The following is a 21481-nucleotide window of genomic DNA, read 5'->3' on the forward strand; positions in this document are numbered from 1 at the left end:
TTCAGCTTTGGAAGCTGTTTCCCAGTAAGCCAGCGATCTATGGCCTCTTCCTCAACCGATAAATCCTCACGATATAGACCTTGAAAAAATTCCATAAAAGCCTGCTCAATATCCCCTTTGTCCTCCGTGATTTGGCTACCCACTTTAATCTTGGTGATATAATTACATGATCTGTCTACTCTGCTTTTCATGGCGAGACGTTTGCCACAATTCTCACCCTAGTCAAAGTCCCTCATTTTGCTTACCTCCCACCTCTGGAGCATAATCTCTTCAGTTTTTAAAGTCTGAACTTCAACTGGAGATCTTCAACCCTCCCTAGTAGGCTTTCTTTCCCCGCGCCAGAGGCCTGCCCAGCCTTTAAAGCTGCCTCAGCCACTGCTTGCTGCCCCTCCAAATCTGCCATCTCTCTTTTTTCAGATCTAGCCCATCCCGCGGCTACACCCTTTAGAGTCCCTCTCAACCAGGCCTTAAAGGCATCCCACAGTATATATAGGGGGGGCCGAATCCCGATTATGCTGAAAAAAGATGGCAGTTTCCCTCTTTATCAAGCCTGGGATAAAAGGTTGTAGGAGAAGTCTCCTATTCAGGGTCCGTCTTCTTAACATAAGCTCTGGGGGAAATTCGAAGTTTAGGGCTATAGCTCCATGATCGAAGAGTGGATAGGAAGATATTCTATTAGCCTTACTTTTCCTAATTCCAGAAGTTCTATAAAGATGTAATCGATTCTGGAGTAATAGTGATTTTTCTTACTGTAGAAAGAGTATTCCCTAGCATCACCCATTTTTTTCCGCCAAACGTCACAAAGATTAAGATTTTTTAATATTGCAGAAAAATGTGCTTTAACCTGTGGTGCTGCTATCTGAGTTCTAGGGGAAGATCTATCTATCTTATTGTTTAAAAGAACATTGAAGTCTCCACCTAGTATCAGGGGGGCCTCAAAATCTGCCAGAGCAAGACAAAGATTATTTAGAGGAGTGATATCATCCTCGTTGGGACCATAGTAGCTGGCTAAAGTATATTTAGCACCTTCACACCTCACGTCAGCTATTACCCAACATCCTCTGTCATCCGCCTGCGTCTTGATAAGCTCTACTCCCGAATTTACCTTAAGAATTATGGCCACCCCTTTCAAGCAACATTGCTGATCAGAAGCAACAATCTTATCAACCCATCTTTGCTTATCAAACAATGCCTTGCATTCTGAATGTAACAGGAGTGTCTCTTGGAGCAGGAGAATCCTGGCTGGACTGTCTTTAAGATATTGCAAGTCCAGGCGCTGTCTTCTCTTGACTCTTAGTCTATTCACATTCCAACATAAAACTTCAAGGCGTCCACCTCCCCCAGGACTAAATCTATCCCCCCATCATTATCCTGATTCCACCTCAAGCTACCTCTACAGGTGGTTGTTAAGTCACATGAGGTCTCTATTACATAATTTTTTCAATGCTCCCCACCCACACACATGCAGCACCCACCTACCCTCCCGCTCCACCCGCTCCACCCACGAGAACCCGGGCCGCTCATTGGCAATTAACAATTGCCACTTTAAGCCGAAACCCACTAACCTCTAAAAAATAAAACAAAGTTATCATCATCTCAAAAGCTGAACTCCCTCCAAACGTTTAAATAAAACCTCAACTAACTAAGGGGCATATTCTCAAGTTATCGCCGAGTTATCGGCATATTAGCGCAGCCAAAGTCACGCTAAATTTATCGCCCCATTCACAAGCGAGTGCTAACAGCTGATATCACCAGTTTTCCGGCGATAGCATCCTCAAAAAACATCGCCACGGATGACCCCGACAACTATCGCTAATGAGATGCAGAGTAGGCGTTCCCGAGCAAAAAGCAGCAACAACTCCACACCACAACATTCTCAACGACCAGCCAGATCAGCAATAAGAACACAAGACAGGCGATAAGGCGCGTTAGCAGCAGGAAACTAACACCTGCTCTGACCTGGTGCAAAGTCGGACGACAACTGGCACCAGACAAGGGAGCCCAGACCACAGCCACACCTGAAGACCAACAGATGCCATGGAGCTACTGATCATGCAGCTCGGAGCCCCAACAGGGCCACAACACTCACCGCCACCACCCCCAAGACCGTCACCCCCCTGGACTTCCCCGCCCCCCCCCCCTCCCTTGGACCACCACAGAAGCAGCGCAGACAAAGACAGCAGACCTTCAGAAAATGCACCAGCCCCACAGACCCAACACCAGAGAATGTCAGTGCCCACTAAAGGCTCAAAAGGACAACCATCCCACGCATCCTTACCACCATTGCCCACAGGCAGATGGCACCAACACAGCGGACAACCAACATCCCACCTCAGACAAAGCTGCTGGCCGTGCTGCACGTGTCGGCCTCTGGTACCTTCCAAACAACAACTGCCAGCGTCGGAGGAGTCTCACAGTCAGCCCAATCCAAGTTACCCCCAACTGTCTTGGATGCCATCATCAGCTTGGTACCACACTACCTATAAGTCCCCCACACTGTGCAACAGCTGGAGACCAAGCAAGGCATCTATGCCACGTGTCAGTGGGCAATTGATTGCACACGTCCTACTTGTGCCCCCTGGCAACACTGCACACAATAACCGCAACCCAAAGCACACGTATTCCATCAATGTGCAGGCAACAGCGGACCACCGGGAAATCCCACCAACGTTGACGCCAACCACCCAGGAACTGTGCATGATTCCTACATCATCCGACAGTCTATCATCAACCAGCGCTTCCAGGCTGGCACCTACGGAAATGCACTGCTTGTTGGCAAGTAAAAAATGAACACACCACACACCTCAACAACACAATCATGCAACTCACAACACTGGGAATGCACACGTCAGAAACTCACATACAACATGCCAAACAACATGCCCACCCACCAGACACAAGAGCACAACTTACTGTGGCAACCTGGGCCAGCCATGCACAGAAGCCATAAACGGCATGGCACCTCAGCCACACGATAGCAGATTGTGGGAAGACGTGGAGACCAGGCATGTGCGAAGGAGGCAAGTGACCAATGAATGAGAATGTACACAATGCCAAGTGTGGCGTACATGTGATGGTCAGACTGCAGTATGCATACCACAGACATATCCATGTTGACATACACCGCTGGTGTGTGGAGTGTAGTGGACGGTGGACGCAACCATGTCACCCCAGCCAATGGGGAAGGTTCCGGAAATGTCGTTTGTTACGTCCCCCCCTGTAAGCGTGAGCAGAGTGGGCTGGGCTGGCGTACGCCAGGCCAGAATAGGCGTGTGAATAAAAAGCATGTAGCTCTGGGAGTGGTTCTCTTCCGGAATGGCCAACGTCTCTGCCAGGGCGGTGCCCCTCACCCCGCCATGAGGCCGATGCCATCGCCGTGAGCAGTGTTGCCTGCGATCCTGTGCGCCTGCTGCACCCCGGCCCGCTGGTCCCCGAACTAGTCCTGCCTGGCCCGGCGCACCCAGGCCTCAATGCACACCCGCCGACACCGACGTGTGTCAAAGAGGGCCCACCACGTGCTGGTGCAAGCTCCAAACCCGAGTGCTGCGACCCTGGCAGCCTCCTCAGACCATCAAGGCCTCCGCGACACAGGCCCGCAGTGCTCCTTTCTCGTTGACTTACTCCACCGGCATACACAGCGGACTAGTAGGTCACACATTTGGAACCGAGTCTTGATTTTTCAATGGCAGAGTACATATCATTGCACGCAAAGAGAGGTGCAAGAGGATGACGCATTTCAGTCAGGAGTAAAAAGGACAATTTTTACGGAGGTGATAGAACACTACCGACAGCTGCCCTGGTGTCACTAACTCTGTGCATCGCGAGCCAACAACACGTGGCTGTGGGCCACTACTGAACGCTGGCTCCGGCCTACACTGCGGTCGAGTAGGTCATACATTTGGAACTGAGTCTTGATTATACAATGTCCCAGTACACACATTAATGCAGACTTTAAATCACTATACTCCCTTCGATGTGGTGACACCAAGTCTGTGCATAGCATCCCAACCACGCGTGTCTGCGGGCCCTTGATGACTAAGCCTTCGGCCTACACAGCGGTCCAGCAGGCCTCACACCAATCCAATCCAGTCCGTACCAGGCAGGACACGTCATCGTCGCTGACTAAACACCCGCTCAGCTTTGGTGCTCCCACCTCCGTCAACCACAAGTCACCCCCATATGCCATTTCAACGTTGTGTGTCAGAGTTCCAGGAGGAGCTCGCTGAACAGCGGTTGGCCCACGCTGACCGCTGCCTTGGGCCTACACTGCGGTCGAGTAGGTCACACATTGGGAACTCAGTCTTGATTTATTTATGGCAGATTTGATATTATTGTACAGGCCTCATCGCAGACTGCATCCCCTATCAGCTTCTGTGTCACTAAGTCTGTTCCCCGACATCCATGGACACTTTCTGGTTGAACTTTGGTGGCGACTGAGTCTATGGACTGGGGGTTGTCTTCATCATCATGTCGGTGATACTGACTTGGTAGCAAAAATGAGGCAGTCACATTCCACTCCTCCATTTGCTGCTTCCGGACGGCTTCTACCCTCTGCATCATGCCCTGGAGGACATCTTCCACTGTCCCCCGCAACCCTCCGCCACAATCACCTCGAACATCGATGAGGACCCGCTCAGCTCGCGTGGCCTATCTCACTGCACCGCAAGTCCTTGTCCCGTGGCGGTGTGCCTGTGGCGGACGCAGTGCATCCGGGGCCACTAACTCTGTGCAGTTCAAGTCAGGGACCCTGTCTGCTGAGATATTGCATGGCCTCTGAGACGATGGCCTTGGATCATCGACGCCATGTGTATGTGGCCCTGCGATGTCCACTGTCTCTGGCCTCAACTACATCAAATCGAGTCCTGACCTGCCCGGATGTTGCATCACAGCAGGAGGCACACGCCGCCACCGCCAGGACCAGCTCCAAATGCCAAAAGCCAGAGTCGGAAGTGTCTTACTGTCAGAATGTCAGTGTTGTTTACACCTGTCGTGGATGCCATCATCTACCTGATACCCTGCTCAGCACTACAGGTGCCACTAACTCAGTGCACCACAGCTCATGGACACTTCTGTTTGCTCATTGGGTGACCTCTGTACTTTCTCCTGCTACCACCATGATGCTCCGCAGTTGTCTCTGTAAGGCTGGTGTTTTCTGTTTCTGTTTTAATGGTGTCCACTGTTGTAGTTGTTGCCAGCACCAACCACTCCTTGCGGGCTGGCTTGCACTCACCCCACACACATCCAGCACAGGCGTCACTGTACATGTGACCCTGCCAATAAAGGGGCCGGGCACACGTGCCCGTAGTCAGTCCCACAAACTATCTGCGTGTGTCCGTGTGGTCTTCATGTATGCATGGGGGCCCCGGGTCCTACAACATTACATTGTGCTGTGTACAGCAGATGCAAACATGTCCCCGCTGCACCTTGGACATGTAGCTTTGTCGTCACCCACTCAATACATAAGAGGAGTGGCCTGGGCCGTCGTACGGAGGTCCAGCATGGGTGTATGAATGAGGATTCCTGGGCTCTGGGTGTGGTTCATTACAGGAAACATGCAAATGCATGTGTCTCTTTCGCGGTGTGGGTTTCCTTTGTGGGGTGTAGGTGGTCCCTGATGGGACTTGAGCACCCACGTATGTGATCTAGTTCGGGTTCCATGAGCTCTGACCCCACCCACACCTGTTCGGCCACCTCCTTTTGGCATTCTGACACCTGGCTTTGGAATACGATGTGTGCCTCGGTGAAGTGTTGGGAGCCAGCCGTGGTGGCGGGTGCTTCCTGCTGTGTGGTCTGTGCAGGGGCTGGAGTCTCCTCTATGTAGCTTGGCTACCCTGCTCCTGGGGGTGGGTCGCCTAAGATGTCCATGAGCTGTTTTAGGGCATCAGTGTCGGAGGTGTGGTGGTCCTCTCCGGCATCACTGATGAGTTGTCTGGTCTGCTCTGCTGGAGGCGTTGTTTATCCCTCTGCAATGTGTAGGGGAGATGCATGTTGACATTGTGTTGACATGTATGTTTGTGCATTGCTCTTGTTTACATGCAGACTGTATGGCAAAGTAAATTGTGACTGTTTGGGAGGTGCTGATATTTGTTGTGGGACAGTGGACATTTGGACTACATGACGGATGTAAGTACATTTCCATCACGCAGTTTCCTGCTATGTTAGATGTGATTGGCCTGTTTCCGCTCATGGGCGGACCTAGTTGTGTCCTCTGTTCTGCAGTGTCGGTGTTGCACTTTGTACCACATTGTCGTGGGATGTGCTGTGATTGCCATGTGTGTGTGCTGCAGTGTGCCACGGGGATCAGGGACATGATCCTGGGTCATTGGCGGTGTGCAGTGTGCTACACATCGTTGTGCATGTGTGCCATTGTGCCCATCTCCCCCGTCCCCCCAGTCCCTGGTCGTTGCTCACCCTGTTGATGTTGTGTCAGGTCCTATCGTGCTGTGTCCGTACTCCCGACTCCTAGCATCATCTCCACACTGATGCCTGTGGCCTCCATTTCCTCCAGCTCCTCCTGTGCCGCCGGACTCCCACCTCCTATCGCCGTTGCTGCCTGTTGGCAGCTGGTTTGTGCTTGGTTTGGCTTTTCACATCATGCCAGTGCCTCTTGGCCTCCGCCGTTGACCTCCTTGACACTGCATTCACGTTCATCATATTGGCGTTCAGTTGATGGTAGTGTTCTGTGACGCTGATCTGGTTTTCCTGTGAACTGCACCATGTCTTCCTCTTCCTCTTCTCCTAGTCCTTCCCCGACCCCGGGCTTCGTTGCTGGTGGTCTGTTGGGCTTGTAGGCTTTGTGTTGGCCTCTGCACTCGGTACGGGTGCACCCATGTTGCTACGCAGTTTATTTTGTTTTTGGTGTGTTTTTCTTGTTCTGCTTACATAGTGCATTTTCCCGCATGACGCGTGAGATTTGCAGGCCTGTCGCTGGTTATCGGTGATTTTGGTATCGCGCTTGGCCTCATCGCAACTTTTTCCGTGACCATGTTTCACATTTTTGCAGCGTTACATTGGTTTTAATGCGGTCATTTGACACGTTGTCATGGGACTATCGCATGGTGCCACTGGCTTGAGAATACCATGTTAACTTGGTGTTATTTTCCCGCGGTAGACTGTGATGTGAAGAGTTGCGTTAAGCTACTTTTGCGGTAGTTATCACACGTTCTTGAGAATATCCCCCTAAGTGTTTATTGTGTGCCAGAAAGATATCAACTTCCTCAGGAGATCTAAAATTATACATCTTGTTGGCCCACATCACTTTCAAGACGGCAGGGAATCTTAACTCTACTTGAGCACCAAGCTCTCTCAACGTGTCCATCCGCTTGCCCATCTCCCACCTTCTATCCTCTGTAATACGAGAGATGTCTGTCTCTGTAATATGATCGATGTCTGACCTTATTCTAAAAGATGCGTCTTGAACCTGAATACTCTTAATCTTAAGAGCAGCCCCAAGTAGTTGTTCCTTAAGAAGGTATGGTTGAATATATACCAGGATCTTCCTAGGCTTCTTCTGTCCGGGGTTCAATTTAAATGGATCCCTATGAACTCATTGCATCTCAGTGTTTCAAACAGACGCAGAGGCAACGTGTGGGAAAGCTTTAGTCAAAATCTCTATGACAAAGGTTTCAATATTGTCTCCTTCCAGTCCTTCTCTCAAATCAAGAATCCTGCTATTGTTCCTTCTAGAATTATTTTCAAGTCTCTCCAGTCTTTCCGATAGATCCCTTTCCCTTTCCTTCAGCCTGGCCACTTCCTGAGTATTACCCTTCACTTCCAGCCTCAACTCCCCCACCTTGTTTTCTAGTTCCTCCATGTGATACGCTAACACAGACAGGTTTTCCTCTAAACTGGTGCAAGTATCTTGGATCTTCTTTTGGTTTATTTCCTAGGTTGAAAAGAACTCCTTAATCTCGAAAGACAATTGGCTCAACATCCCTTGTATTGGATCCGAACCCTGTGCTACCATGGTGGCCACCTCTGGGGATGCATCTCCTATCAGGTCACCTTCCTTCTGACTGCCTTTCCCCGGTGTAGAGGCTGACTCACTTAAGGGAGCGAATCTATTAGACAAAGTGATGGCTGGATTTGGTAGCAGAGTCCCCTGGCATAGATACACCCTGCTTAGTGTTTTCCATACCACCCTGTGTGTTAAGTTTGAAATAGGATCTGAGTGAAGAGGTCAACTTTGTAGGTGCTAGAATACTTTTCTTCTTTCTCTCCTTTACAGGATTGGTTTTCCCTGATTTAACTGGCAACTTCCTATACATATGCTTATTCAGAAAGGCACCTAGAGGTTGACTGGACTGAGCATCTTGTTGAGGAGGAGGGTCTCTCCCGAGGAACATGCTAGATCTTTGTTTGTACCTTTTGCCTAATAATGTCTCACTATCCGGAATAAGGCTGGTGGGGAGGGCAGATAATGATTTGTGTAGTGTTGGGAGATCCCCCTTAAAAAACTGTTTTTTCCCCCATCTTGCCAAAGAGCTAACTCCATAGACCTAGAGGCCGTATCATGTCTTACCTCATCCCTTTTTAGCTGGCTTAAATCCTTAACAGGGCAGACTTCTAAGAAACGCCCTTCCGAAATACCCAGGGGCAAAGTACACACCTCAGTTTGGGACCAGCCAGAACCGACAGGAGTACAGGCTCACCAATGCTGCAGCTTCCCCCTGTACCACAATGGCGGCTTCCCCCCTCGCCATGTCTTCTCTCTGCCTGCTTGCTGGTCTCGGACTGAGTGAATGACCCTAGACTCATGGCTACGGGAGGTGCTCACGGTGCGCTCCTCACCGCTTCACCACTTTGCCGCCTTGGAATTGCAGCCGCGAAGCACAAACACAGAGGAGAATCGGTGGTCGGCAGTCGAAGTTCCAAAAAGCCACCAAAGTTCACAAAAGCACGGGACACGGAGTGCGAGGAAAGTACACCGGAGGGTCACGGCCGCGGCGAGGAGGAGAAAACTGAGAAAGCGGGCAAAATAAAGCATTGTCAACCACCGCTATACAGTGTCAACAGGAGTCCATATCAGAGAGGTTAGTGGAGAACGGCTCGCGACCGGCTTCCTAGCTGGCCGCCATGTTCCCCCTCAATCGTTTCATTTGTGACCTAATGGATGTTTGCTGAGTCAATCTCGGCTCAGATGGGAGTGGCTTCAGCTGCAGAAACAGCCCCAATTACCACTGATTTGGTCCAGAACACTTTGAAAATGGTCAAGAAGCTGCACTTCAACTTCCTGTAACCTGAAAACGTGATGCTGACTTTGTGTTTTTGATAGCAGATTGTAACTTTGTTTCACATTATTATTATAGTCTCTTTGAACAGATTCTGCTTTAGGAATTCTTTTTCATCTATAGTGGATTTTTTTTCTTTTTAACGTATGTTAAGAGATGGGTTCCCAACAATGTTTGTATTAGGGGAAGAAGGAATGGTTCATGTGTCCTGCCAGTGACAGAAACAAATACTTTATTTAAAGTACCTTTGTTAGGACTATTCTGTAGTATACGTGTGATTCTTTGGTCTTGGCCAGATGTTTTCTTTGCATTCTAGTACTAGGTTTTATAGTGCAACAAACAATTATACAAGTACCAGAATGGGAAGAAAAAACCTGGACTGGATTAGAGAACAGTGGCGGTGCGTCCATTGGGGGCGTTGGGGCGTTGCCCCACTAAGCTGGAACAGCCCCAACGCCCCCAATGGACGCAAACTCCTGCAAGGGCATTTACATTCCAATCCAGCCTGAAAGTCCTTTTCAGTTTCACTGAGTGCGCGTCGCAGTCTGTGGGTGTGTGTGGGGGCGGGGCTGCCGCTGACGTGGAAATAGCGGCGAGCAGCAGTCCAGCAGACAGCAGTGCGCAATGCGCATGTCAAGTTTTGGGCTCTATTCTGGAATCCTGGCCCGAACATGCGCACACGTGTGTGTGTGGCACTTAGAAACTTTGACTACTACAGTGGTGACTGGGACCCGAGGGTGCGTCTCATAACGCAGCCCCCCGGGTCTCATTATGGGCAGGGACTAACCCTGCTCTTAAGCCAATCCTGGCGCTGCTGGCACAGTGGCGCTGGTAATGCAGCGCCAGGGTTGGCTGAGTCTATTCACCGCGGTCTGCGCAGCGCGCGCAGTGCAGCAGTCGAGTGAGTCATGGTGCGCCGTACGTATGGTATGGCCAATCACACTGCGGCAATGTGAAGCCATGCAGTAGTGATTGGCCATTTCAGTCTCTCTCTACGCTGTCGGCGCACCACGTCACCACGCCAGTGCCTGCTGCCTGCCACACGACACACACGAGACGACACACACGAGGTGCGAGGAGTCACAGTCAGAGAGAGTCACGAGTCGGAGCGAGCACGACGAGCAGACGAGTCACAGTGCAGCAGCCAGCAGCGAATTTTGACTCTAGTATGTATCACTCTCTATAATGTGGAGGCTTAAGCTTTTGTACTTTGTAATGTGTACACTGTACAGTACACCGTCACCGAGCCCTTCGACTGAGGCCCAGTCCCTTACACATAAGAACCCCTCTCTCTCCTCACTTGCACTTACCCAGCACTCTAGCCAGCCGGCGGTCCATGCTCTGGCCTAAAAATGCTTTCTTCATACACCGGACTGCCCCAGCCCCTCCCGTCACAGCACGAAGATCCCTCCTTGCACCCAGGTTCGACTGTACAGTTCCAACTCCAAGACAATTCCCCTCCTCACCCCGGCCCCCACCTCCACTCTTCAACTTATTCTCAATTAGGATCCAGGAATGTGCTCTTAAAAGTGCAGTCCACACCCTAGCAACAGGCAAAATAACAGCACCCTCGGTGAGCCTAGGCCAGGCAGGGCCAGTCCCTGCTCTGAGGTGCCTCCGGTAGGAGGTATCGACCAACTCATAGGCACGAGGGCTCCCATTTGGGGTATTTTTGCTTCATTCTGTTATCTTACACACTAGTCCCAATTTAAATTGAAAAAATACACACAAAAGTAGTTATCTACAAGTGTTTCTTCCTCCAAAATACCTCTACAGAAAAATCTGACACTATCTTTTTCGGGCTGAAAATGCAATTTTTTAAAATGATTAGTTACTTTCCATCCTAAATATCAGAGCTTCCTTTCCATTTCTATACTCTTTCGTCATTTTGACAGAATGAAATAAATCTGACTAACATAAAACCCTGCCCCCGGGCTCCGGGACAAGAGAACGGGGGTGTACGACTGTGACTCACCCTTTGGGGCAGACCTAGGGCAGATGGAGGGGTGGATGAGGCCCCCTTCCCGCCTCCAGTGGTGGTCGGACAGGGGCCTGTGTGTGTGGCACAAGGCTTATTAGGAAGAAGTGCGCTGCTAGCGTGGAGGAGTACAGACGGCACAGCGAGAGAGCATAACATCACACAACACACACTAAGTAGTATAACAGAAAACTAATAAAATACGAGGAATGCTCCCAATCCTGCTGTCAAGTACGAAGCGAGGGGATGCGCCCAAGAGAAGGGGAGAGCAAACAGAGACAGATGGAGGGAAAGGGCGCAGAAAAAGACGTGGGAGGAAGAGTGTAATGAACCGCAAGAGGGAGAGAAGAGAACGGGGGAGGCAAAGGGGAGACAGGAAGTGAAAACAATAGTGACAACAGAGAAAAAGGGGACAACGGAGTAGAGATAAAAAAGGATGTAGAAAGGAATGGTGAAGCGGGGGGGCAAAAGAAGAGACAGGGGAGAGAAACGAGCGTATGAAGTGCAAAGGTGAGAGACTACAAGACAGAGAGGGGTGAGATGGGGTAGGACAAGGTCAATAAGATGAAGAGGAAGAGGAAGGAAGAAAGCAATTACAAGGGAGTAGAATGAGGAGCATGCCAGAGGAAGAGAGAAGAGATGCGAAGAGAGGGAAATGTTGTTATAGATGTAAATGCAGAGATGAGAGGAAGTGTGAACGAGCGAGGAAGGAAAGGAGCAAGGAATAAAATAAATAGAGAAGGAGGGGAGACAAGAAAATGGAAATACGATGGAACGGAGGGAAACTGGAAAGGAAGGGAGTAAGAAAATAAGGCAAGAAAGGAGGAGGGCAGAGAGAAGCAAACAAAGATCAGAGGAAGGGCTCAAAGAAAGTAAAGTAAAAAGTGGACAGGGGGAGCTTGATGGCGAGAAAGCTGGAAATTTGCTTGAAAATGCACCATTTTTCCACTCTTTTTTCAAAAAAGTTGTTCGGGCTCGCTCGCTACGCTCGCTCGCTATGCTGAAGTATGAAAAAAAAATTACGCCCACCACTTTCAAATGTCACACATGGACATGGGAAACTTGGCAGTGCCGCAAACACATAGCTCATAACGGAAAAATTAAAACTGTGTTTGGAAAGCTGTGACGGCCACATACTATAGAGGTGCCAAGTTGGTGCACGACAGGCATGAATTATACCTGAAGTCTTGCACTTTGAGACTGGTAGCCCGTTTAACTTGAACCCTCTGAGTTATATAACAAGAACAGAATTGAGTACTTCTCTGCTAAACTCCTGATTACCAAGCAAATAAAATGTACTTTGTACCTCACACCTGAACTTTGCATCCAAAATTGTAATTTGATTCCAAAACTGCGCTCCATGGGCCTCCGACTGTCTATACAGGACTACCCGCCTTTCTTCTTTTGTTGATTTACATTTAATACTTCATGGCAGCTGAAACACCACCTTATGCTTTGTCACCCCCTGATACCCACACCTTGATCATTCCTTTGCTATACCTTTATTTTTCTCACCATGGGCATGGCTAACTGATGCGGTAATGCACCTGTACAGCTTCCTGTTCATAGGCCAATGAATGTATGGGCGGGAGGACAGCATTTTATAACAAATGCGCCCACTTTACTTTTGTTCTTGTTAGACGCACGACCTTCTTATAGGCATGTGCATGATTCATTACCTTTAACGGCGATGATCAATTAATTCCTTTTCAGAGTGGCTTTTCACCCTTCTTTGACTTTTTGTCCAGTATATTTGCAAAACTGTTCTGTAAAATGTGCTCAATGTTCTAAATGTTATTGAGGAGGGAGCACTGCAAACCACACATGGACAGGGTCTGGTTCGCTCACTCACTGGGTGCTGATGGAAGTTTGATCATTTTTGCCAGGGCTGCTTCATCAACATCACCAACAAAAAGGCCATCAAAGGCAAATAAAATGCAAACACAAATTAATACATTGATAACATGTCTTCACAAAAGCACAGTTCTAAAAAATGAATCAGTCTGTGGGAGTATCAGAAAGTGTCACGTGCATGAATTTTCAGGTTTGAAGTTTCACGTTTATTTAATATTGTTTGGTTAATTAAAACCTTAGCAACCAAGAACAGTGATAAAATATTGTAAATCAATTCAAATATCGATGTCATCATACAACGATTACAGGGTCACCGCACTTTATTTACAAGGTTGAAAACATAAGTTCTCAGTTTGTGTCATGTGCCTGAGGCGAAAAAGAGGATCAATACATCTTACAAAACCTTAAACAGCGCGCCATAAAGTGTCACGTTAATAGACAGTGAGAAATATCGACATAGCACAATCAAGGAAGCTCAACATGTGGGCAATTCCAATTAGACACATGATCATTGTTGTAGATAAAAGAAAAGTAAAGAGAAGTAAAGAAAAGAAAAGAAATCACCACATTTCTACTTAGTCCGGCCCTGCTCATTAAACTGTGTGGCATATGTACAAGCCATTAACGCCATCACAGCGTAAATTTTACGGATGTTGTGGTAGCGATAGGGGCTGCGCCTTATGTACAATTAACGTGGCTTAATCCTGCCTTGTACATAAGGCCCCCTTTCAGGCTATGCTTAGCGTGAACGGGACGTGCAGTGGGTGTTGTGGGCGTTCCACCTCAACACCCATTGTATTTGACGCTGCCCCCATGTACAAGGGTGGCGTACATAGGAGGCAGATCCCAAAATTAAGGCCAGGAAAACCCTGGTCTTAAGTTGGTGAAACAAGGAGAAATGCATTATTTCTCCTCGTTTTTGCTTTTTCCATACATGCTGCCTTGTGCAGCACACATGGAAAAAGCAAAATGCCATGGTTTGTTTATGTACAGGAAGGTGTCCCTTCCTGTACATTAACAAACCTTTAAAGAAAATGCCATTTTGTTACTTTCATGTGTGCTTCATGAAGCAGCACACATGAAAGTGACAGTATGGCATTTTAGGATTGTTTATGTGCCGGAAGGGACACCTTCCTACACATGAACAATCCTCCCCTGCACGCAGACACCCTTGCACTCTGGTGCAAGGGTGCTTGCGTTGGCGCTCAGTTGCTACACTTAGCACCATCGCAGGGGGAAACGCAAGGCTGCACCACATTCTTGTAAATATGGTGCAGCCTTGCGTTTCAGAAGGGGCGGAGCGCGGCCTTAAGTCAAGGAGGCTAACAACATGCTCCGCCAATTCCTAGTACATATCGCCCTGTACGTCTCAGTTGTGCCAACTTGAGCTAAAGCAGGAAAAACTCCAGAGATCCCAAAGATGCGTGGTATTTTTCGAAGTCCATTGTTTCTAAAATGTTACTCGGGACGTTTGAACAGCTATTTTATCGAAAGAAGGTGTAAAGATACAATTGAAAAATAACATTAAACATAACACTTTAAGAATATGTTCGAAAACACACTGATTCGCATTTCAGATGTTGTGATTTCGTTCTCCTATCTTTCCACCTTGTGCGCTCTGTTAACTGTGTTAACTGTGCCAGTATGTGTTGTGATTAATGATGGTATTTTGCTCTCTGCCTCGCCCAAGGCAGTCTGTTCTGGCTGTACATAACTCTTGTTGCTGGCTGGACTTCACCATGCAACTAATTACATCTCCCACAGAAGTGCTGCATCAGGAATTCATGCGAAACTGGCCAAACTAGGAATTAGTTGGAACATCCTAATTCTGCGGGTGTGGTCTCAGTTTTTCATAATCCCCTCTATAATGTTGAATATCAGTCGTTTTATGTCATTTGAAAGCTATGTTAAGAATAATTTCAACTCTGAAGTATGTATCTGGAGAAATAGTGCAAAAAATAAATTTTAGACAATAAAACAGATATCCTTTTAAACGGCACGCAGATTTGTTTAGGAGTTGGTGGGGATGTGCAGAACTTTTAATATGTATTCCAGATGTTAAAATCAACCGAACTGAATGCTCTTACAGCATCGCCTCCCAATCTAAATTTGAAAAAGCACAGTCTGAACATATCCATAGATTCACTGGTCTGCACTATTGTGCGTTCAGTGAATACACACCCGCCGCTGACTGTGCAGGTTGTGAAGAGGTCACTGGCAGAAAAATAGCTGAAAAGAAACTGGAGAATTAATGACGTGTATGGGAGTAGCAGGATTCTGTGTGTTTTTCCTTTGGGAGCTCTATATTTTGCTTACCTCTGCTGTTTCTGAGGCTTGGCCCATTCTGTTCCTTATATGTTGTGTTTGTTGTGACTTTTACATCTATCACCTCATGGATGTTCTCTACAAATTGCCTTGCACCTCAGGCCAATCTAGCAAGGTTAGTCTAGGTTACCCTTATTGCAACCCCTTTGACTCTGTTTAATCTTCAGTTTGGGCAGTGAGGGAGCTCACTCACGGCTCCTATCAAGATTGTGACCTATCTTTCCAGCAGCATTCCAACCTATTTTCCCTAAACTGAGACTTCACAAAACCCAAATCTACCTGGTCCAAAACCTTGTTAGGCTAAAAGACTCTTAAAGGAATGCTTGGCTCTCCTTTGGATGGAGCTTAGCTAAACTTTAAGGAGCTGCAAATAGGAGTGTGAGCTGAAGGCATCAAAAAAACTATGCAATACAGTCCAAAGTCTGACCATAGAAAAAGCATTTATTAGAACTGATGATTCCACTCTCCATTAAAATGATTCTAGCCCTTGTTGTGTTTATTTTACACTACTCCCTCATCTCTGTCCTCTAGGACGCTGTATTCACATGATGGGGGCATCTCTGCCTCAGACGGAGAAATTAACCATGGTTTCAACAGACTTCTATGTCTATATCCACCATATAAGCCCCTCCCTCCAACCACACATCCTGTCTTTAGCTCTGTCCTCGGTGGACTAGGTAACTAAGCCACGCTAATGATATTTACCATTTGCTATGTTTCTTTATGCTTACTGATTATTGCAGCTGTCACTAGGTGTGGTGATTTGGTGTTGGACTCCTAGCTTTATAGCTAAGGCCTATCCAAATCAGTCAGGGCAGTGTTTTCGGTGCCACAATCATCCCTCCGCCAATTGGACGCATATAATTTCACAGTGTCCCCTGATCCAGAAATTTTGGATCGACATTTTTGATTATTTAGCAGCAAAAAGTATATTAACAAGTGGTCCCAATGCCTTGTTGACAGTCCTTGGCTACGACCCAGATCTCAGCCTACCTGATAAAACGATAAAACTTCTTTATATCGGAATGGCAGTTGCCAGGTCACTTCTACTTCAAAGGTGGCGATCAGATCTAATACCTTCCGAATATGAATGGATCTGGAAAATGGAACAGGTCAAAAGAAGCGAACAAGCATTTGCCTTACGAACGGGTGGGCTGAAGAAGTTTAACAAGATTTGGGTTATATTTTTTTATGGAAATGCTTAATTTGACAGATTTGGGGGACTCTTAGGAAAAGGTAATAGCACTATATTCTGCTTAGAAGGGTCTCTGGGATTTAAGTGAACCATTTAGGATCAAGTTATATTTTTGACACGTACCGTCATTAGGTTTTGTTTTTAAGAATGGAAGATCTTAGAATATGTTTAAAGTTGATGGGTCTATGGGGCAATGGACGACATTCTACGGCAATAGGCTTTCTAAGCGTCTGGACTTGAAATGTTTTTGACTTATTAACTTGATGAATTTCTGATTAAGTATTTATGTAAAAAACTTTAATTCCAGCTAATCGGATGATATTGATGAATTTCGATGTATGAATTTCAATATTTTGATGTATGATTATTAAGATGCAAAATGTTTGTATTATATGGATTTCAATAAAAAAAAATATGAAAAAAAAAGGAAGTGGCGGGGCGTGGCGTTAACCTCCTTGGCTTAATGCCATGCTCCACCACTTCTGAAACGCAGAGCAGCACCGATATTTGGAAGAGAAGGGTTGGCTAAATGAATACCTCTCATGACTCTACTGACTAGAGGGGGTTCACCAATTTGTTTGCCCTCTAAGAATGACCAGCTGAAATATAATTCACAGAGAAATGGGTTAAACCATTAGTAGCCATTTCTGCTAGGAAGTTGATGACAGAAGCAACTTGGGTCTCCAGGGGATCCAAACCCGATTTGCCACACTTGCCTAACCATCTCCTTCAGGCAGAGGCAATGCGCGTGTGGGTAGCGTTTGACCAGGACTTAGAAGTAAAAGAGAGAGATTGGTCTGAAAGGTCTGCGAGGATCCAGGTCAAATGATGTGGATGGTCCATTAGAAAATGCGGGTGTTGTAGGCCCACCGGGTCTAAAAGAAGGTCAGGCAGTAAGGGAATATGAAATGGGCAATCGCAGAGCATCTCTAGAGGGACCGGGTACCAGGGCTGAGCTTTCCATAGGGGAGTCACTAGGATAATTTCTACTTGTTGATGGGATGTCTGCTGACACCCTCTGAAAAATCAAGATTGGAGGGAAAGCGTAATGCAGAGGGCCCTTTCAATCCTGAAGAAAGGCGTCCATGGTTAGGGCCATCGGATCTGGTATCAAAGAAATAAATCACTTCAACTGAGCGGACAGATGGGATGCAAAGAGATCTGTGTGGCACTGACCCCAGTGGTTTCCAGAGTGCTTGAATGATCGTGGGGTGTAATTTTCACTCACTGGTATCTTGTAGGTATCTCGAGTTCCAGTCGGCCACTGCGTTGTTCTAACCTGGAAGGTATTCAGCTATCACTGAGATCTGATGTTGAAGGCAATAGTGCCAGAACATCTTTGCAATTTCTACTAAATCCAAAATCTCGTCCCTCCCAGTTTGTTTATGCAGCGGGCCACTTAGATATTGTCTATATTCAAGAGAACACAGCAACTGAATCGAGGAGATAGGGTTTTTATAGTGAACAACCCGGCTAAGAGCTCTGAGCAGATTTGTGAAGGCTGGTTTCTTCTGAGGATCATCAAACTTGGGTGGAGGTATTCCGCATCTGGTGCCCCACCCCCACAGGCTGGCATCTGATTCTAGAATGACGTCTGGCAAGGAGCCGAATATAGTCCTGCCGTTCAAGACCATCATGTGATCGAGCCACCATTGAAGCCAGTTCCTGGTCTCCGGAGTCAGATCGATCATCTCTGCGTAAGCTACTCCCTTTTGAAGATGACATATCTTCTGGCATTGGAGCGCCCTCTAGTGAAGAAGCGCCGGGGCATGGCCTGGATAGATGGAGGCAGCAGGTCTACGATTCTGGCCAACACTCTCAAGGATATCTTGTCCTTGTGAAGGGTGGATTGTATTTATTTCTAGACTGAGCGTAGCTTCAGTTAGGGAAGTGATAATTGGGCTGACACTGAGTCAATTTGAAAGCCTAGAGATTTAATGGATCAAGAGGGAACGAGAATGGATTCCTTGTCATTGACCAAGAAGCCTAGATCCTGAAGAAGATAGACTGTCCATCTCAAGTGACAGAGTAAAACCTGCTCGTCTTGCACCATAAGAAGAATTTTGTCTAAGTAAATAATCAGATCATGCCTCTGGCGTGAAGGCTCTTGACAACTGTATGCAAGACGTTGGCAAAACACCAAGGGGCTGATGATAGACCAAAAGGGAGCACTTTTTTTCTCTCTGAGTTTTATATAGCTCGAACATATCAGAGTGCTTTGCATGAGCAACAGTTGCGTTACAGATAAACACATTCATTTTGTTAGGCATGGGGAGATTAATTGATTTTCCCAGAATTACAGGATGTTGAGTGTGCCTGCCGAGACTCGAACCCGGTTCCCAGCTTCGAGGTTGACGACTCTAGCCATTAGGCCACATCCTCTCCCCATTGAAACTGTGCCATTGGTTGTCCCACATAAATTGAAGGAATTTCTGGTGAGGAGAAAAATGTGAATGGAGAGGTTGGCATCCTTCAAATCAAGGAGCACAGTCCAATCCTTTTCCCTGAGAAGATCTCTCAGAAGATGAATCCCTTCAATTTTGAAATGGCGATAAGAATCCATCCATTCAACTCATTCAGATTGATCACTAACCTGGAGCACCCGCCCCATTTGCTCGCTACAAAAATGTTGCTGCAAAAGCCAGAGGGGTCGGGTTGACAAGTACAATATGCGTCCTCCAGGACCAGTCAATCCACTCTTCAGGGTCTTTGGTGGAGCTCTTTAGGAAACTGGCAATTCTATTGCTGCCTTTCTTAATAAAGGATCTCTATCTTCTTTCAGTAAATTAGAGATAAAAGGATCTCCATCATGTTTACAGAAAGAGGCTAGGGTGACTTGATCTGTTTATCCAGTTTTCCATCATTTTGTCCCCAGCGAGTCAGACACATTTTCTGGGCTGAAAAACAAGAACAGAACTTGAGGTTAAACAGAAGGTGTGTCCCCTGTCAAGGTAATGCAGATTTTCAGCTACAAATAAGCTCAAACCTGGTAATAGGCATAAGGTGTTCATTTCCAAAGAAAAATAAGTGTGTGCAATTTCAGAAAGGTTCAGCACAAAGGTTCAAATGACAGCTAGGGCACTGTGTATCTCAGCTCTAAAATTTTAAAATCCCCATTACAAGTTCAGGGCTAACTGCTTTTCTCTGTGTGCACAGAAGGATGCCCAGGGGTTGGATTTCAGAGTTGGTTGATAATTTTACACCCTCTCCGTTTTTGTCTGATAGGTTCCAGTAGGTCAAACCTGCAAAAATGAATCAGGGGAAAAGCATGTTATGCTTCATTTTACTGGTGAAAACTTGGAAAATGAGATATTTACCACACCTGGAAAATATCCCACCCTTGTGTGTGGTATATATCTCACCCTATTCTGCCCAATTTCTAATGAGGGCCTAAGGGGCTAATACAGATGGGGAGGAGGTAAGGTAAGACACCATTTTACCGCAAGGACAAGTATAAGAAGATGTAAGATGAATTACCAAATGTGGCAGCTTTAGAATTTTCATTCTTCCTGGTGTGTTGAATTCTGTTCAGGTGGTGCTAAACTCTTTGCTTACAACACACATTGTCCCATGTGGCATGAGGAAATTATATTCATCCCCTCTTAAGATACTTCAGACAGATCTCTTCTACATGTCTAACTATTGTTGAACGGTTCATACTTTATCAGTAAGACTGTGCGTTTGGACAACATAAACATCAAAACTGTGAAAGACTGAGTCCATGCACACCATCAGGATATGTTGGCCTTAGTCCTGGCTAGTGCACCATCTGGACTGCTAACCTTACAAGGTACCAGATGGTATGGGCAACCTCAGATGATGACTACTCTGACTCCCCAAGGAAATCGTGGAAACAGATCAGTCCAGTTCGTTAGTAACTCATGCATGCCCAAAGGGAGACACAAGAAATGCTCGATTTGTCATTTCAATCATTTATTGAAGCTATAAGATTCTTTTGTAAAATATACATGTGCTGCAATGATTAATAGAAGGAAATAAAACAGAGTCCTTAGAATTATGAGAATGGTAAAAAAGATATACAATTAAACCCTTTTGCTGTTACACTGATTATATGCATGCATATATAATCATATCTATATTCCTGACTTGCGCTTTCTAACCTAATGGGCTTACGGGGTGAAAATCTGCCAGAATACCATAGGGTGATCTAACATATGGGTATGTTTAATCTGGGAGCCCATTCTTGTGCAGAGCAGGCCAACAAGGTGAAGGTGAACAAGAATCAGCTAGGGTGGAATTCCGGCATGAGGAGACCTCTACTGTGACTGTGACATGAAATTAAATGAAATGAAAAATTATATTTATATAGCGCATAGACTACCCGGAGGCCTCGCAGCGCTTTAATTGATCACTGTGGCGGGCCGCAGGGTGAGACTAGCACGTTTTTGCAAACAGGTGGGTTTTCAAAGCTTTCCTAAAAGCCAGCCGGTTATTATTTTCTCTGAGGGCTAAGGGGAGGGAGTTCCAAAGTCTTGCAGCAGTATGGGAGAAGGAACGGCCGCCCCAACGTGCTTTGTTGATTTTAGAAGTGGTAACTAGGTGCAATGATCCCGAGCGAAGGGCTCTGGAAGGAGCGTAGGGCACAACTAAGGGGGACAGGATGGCAGGGCCTGTTCGATGGAAAGATTTGTGCACAATGCACATAGCCTTAAACTGTGCTCTAGCAGCCATCGGGAGCCAGTGCAATTCTTTTAGAGCTTTCTTGGCTGACTGCCAGCGGGGGATGTTGAATAATAATCGGGCGGCGCAGTTTTGCGTGACTTGGAGCCTGTTGGTCACTGAAGCCGGGGCACCCAGATATAGCGCGTTTCCATAGTCCAGGCGGGAGAGTATCAGGGCCTGAACCATGATTCTCCTCGCCTGGAAAGGAAGCAGAGG

The sequence above is a fragment of the Triturus cristatus genome, chromosome 10 (assembly GCF_964204655.1).
Source record: "Triturus cristatus chromosome 10, aTriCri1.1, whole genome shotgun sequence".
Lineage (NCBI taxonomy): Eukaryota > Metazoa > Chordata > Amphibia > Caudata > Salamandridae > Triturus > Triturus cristatus.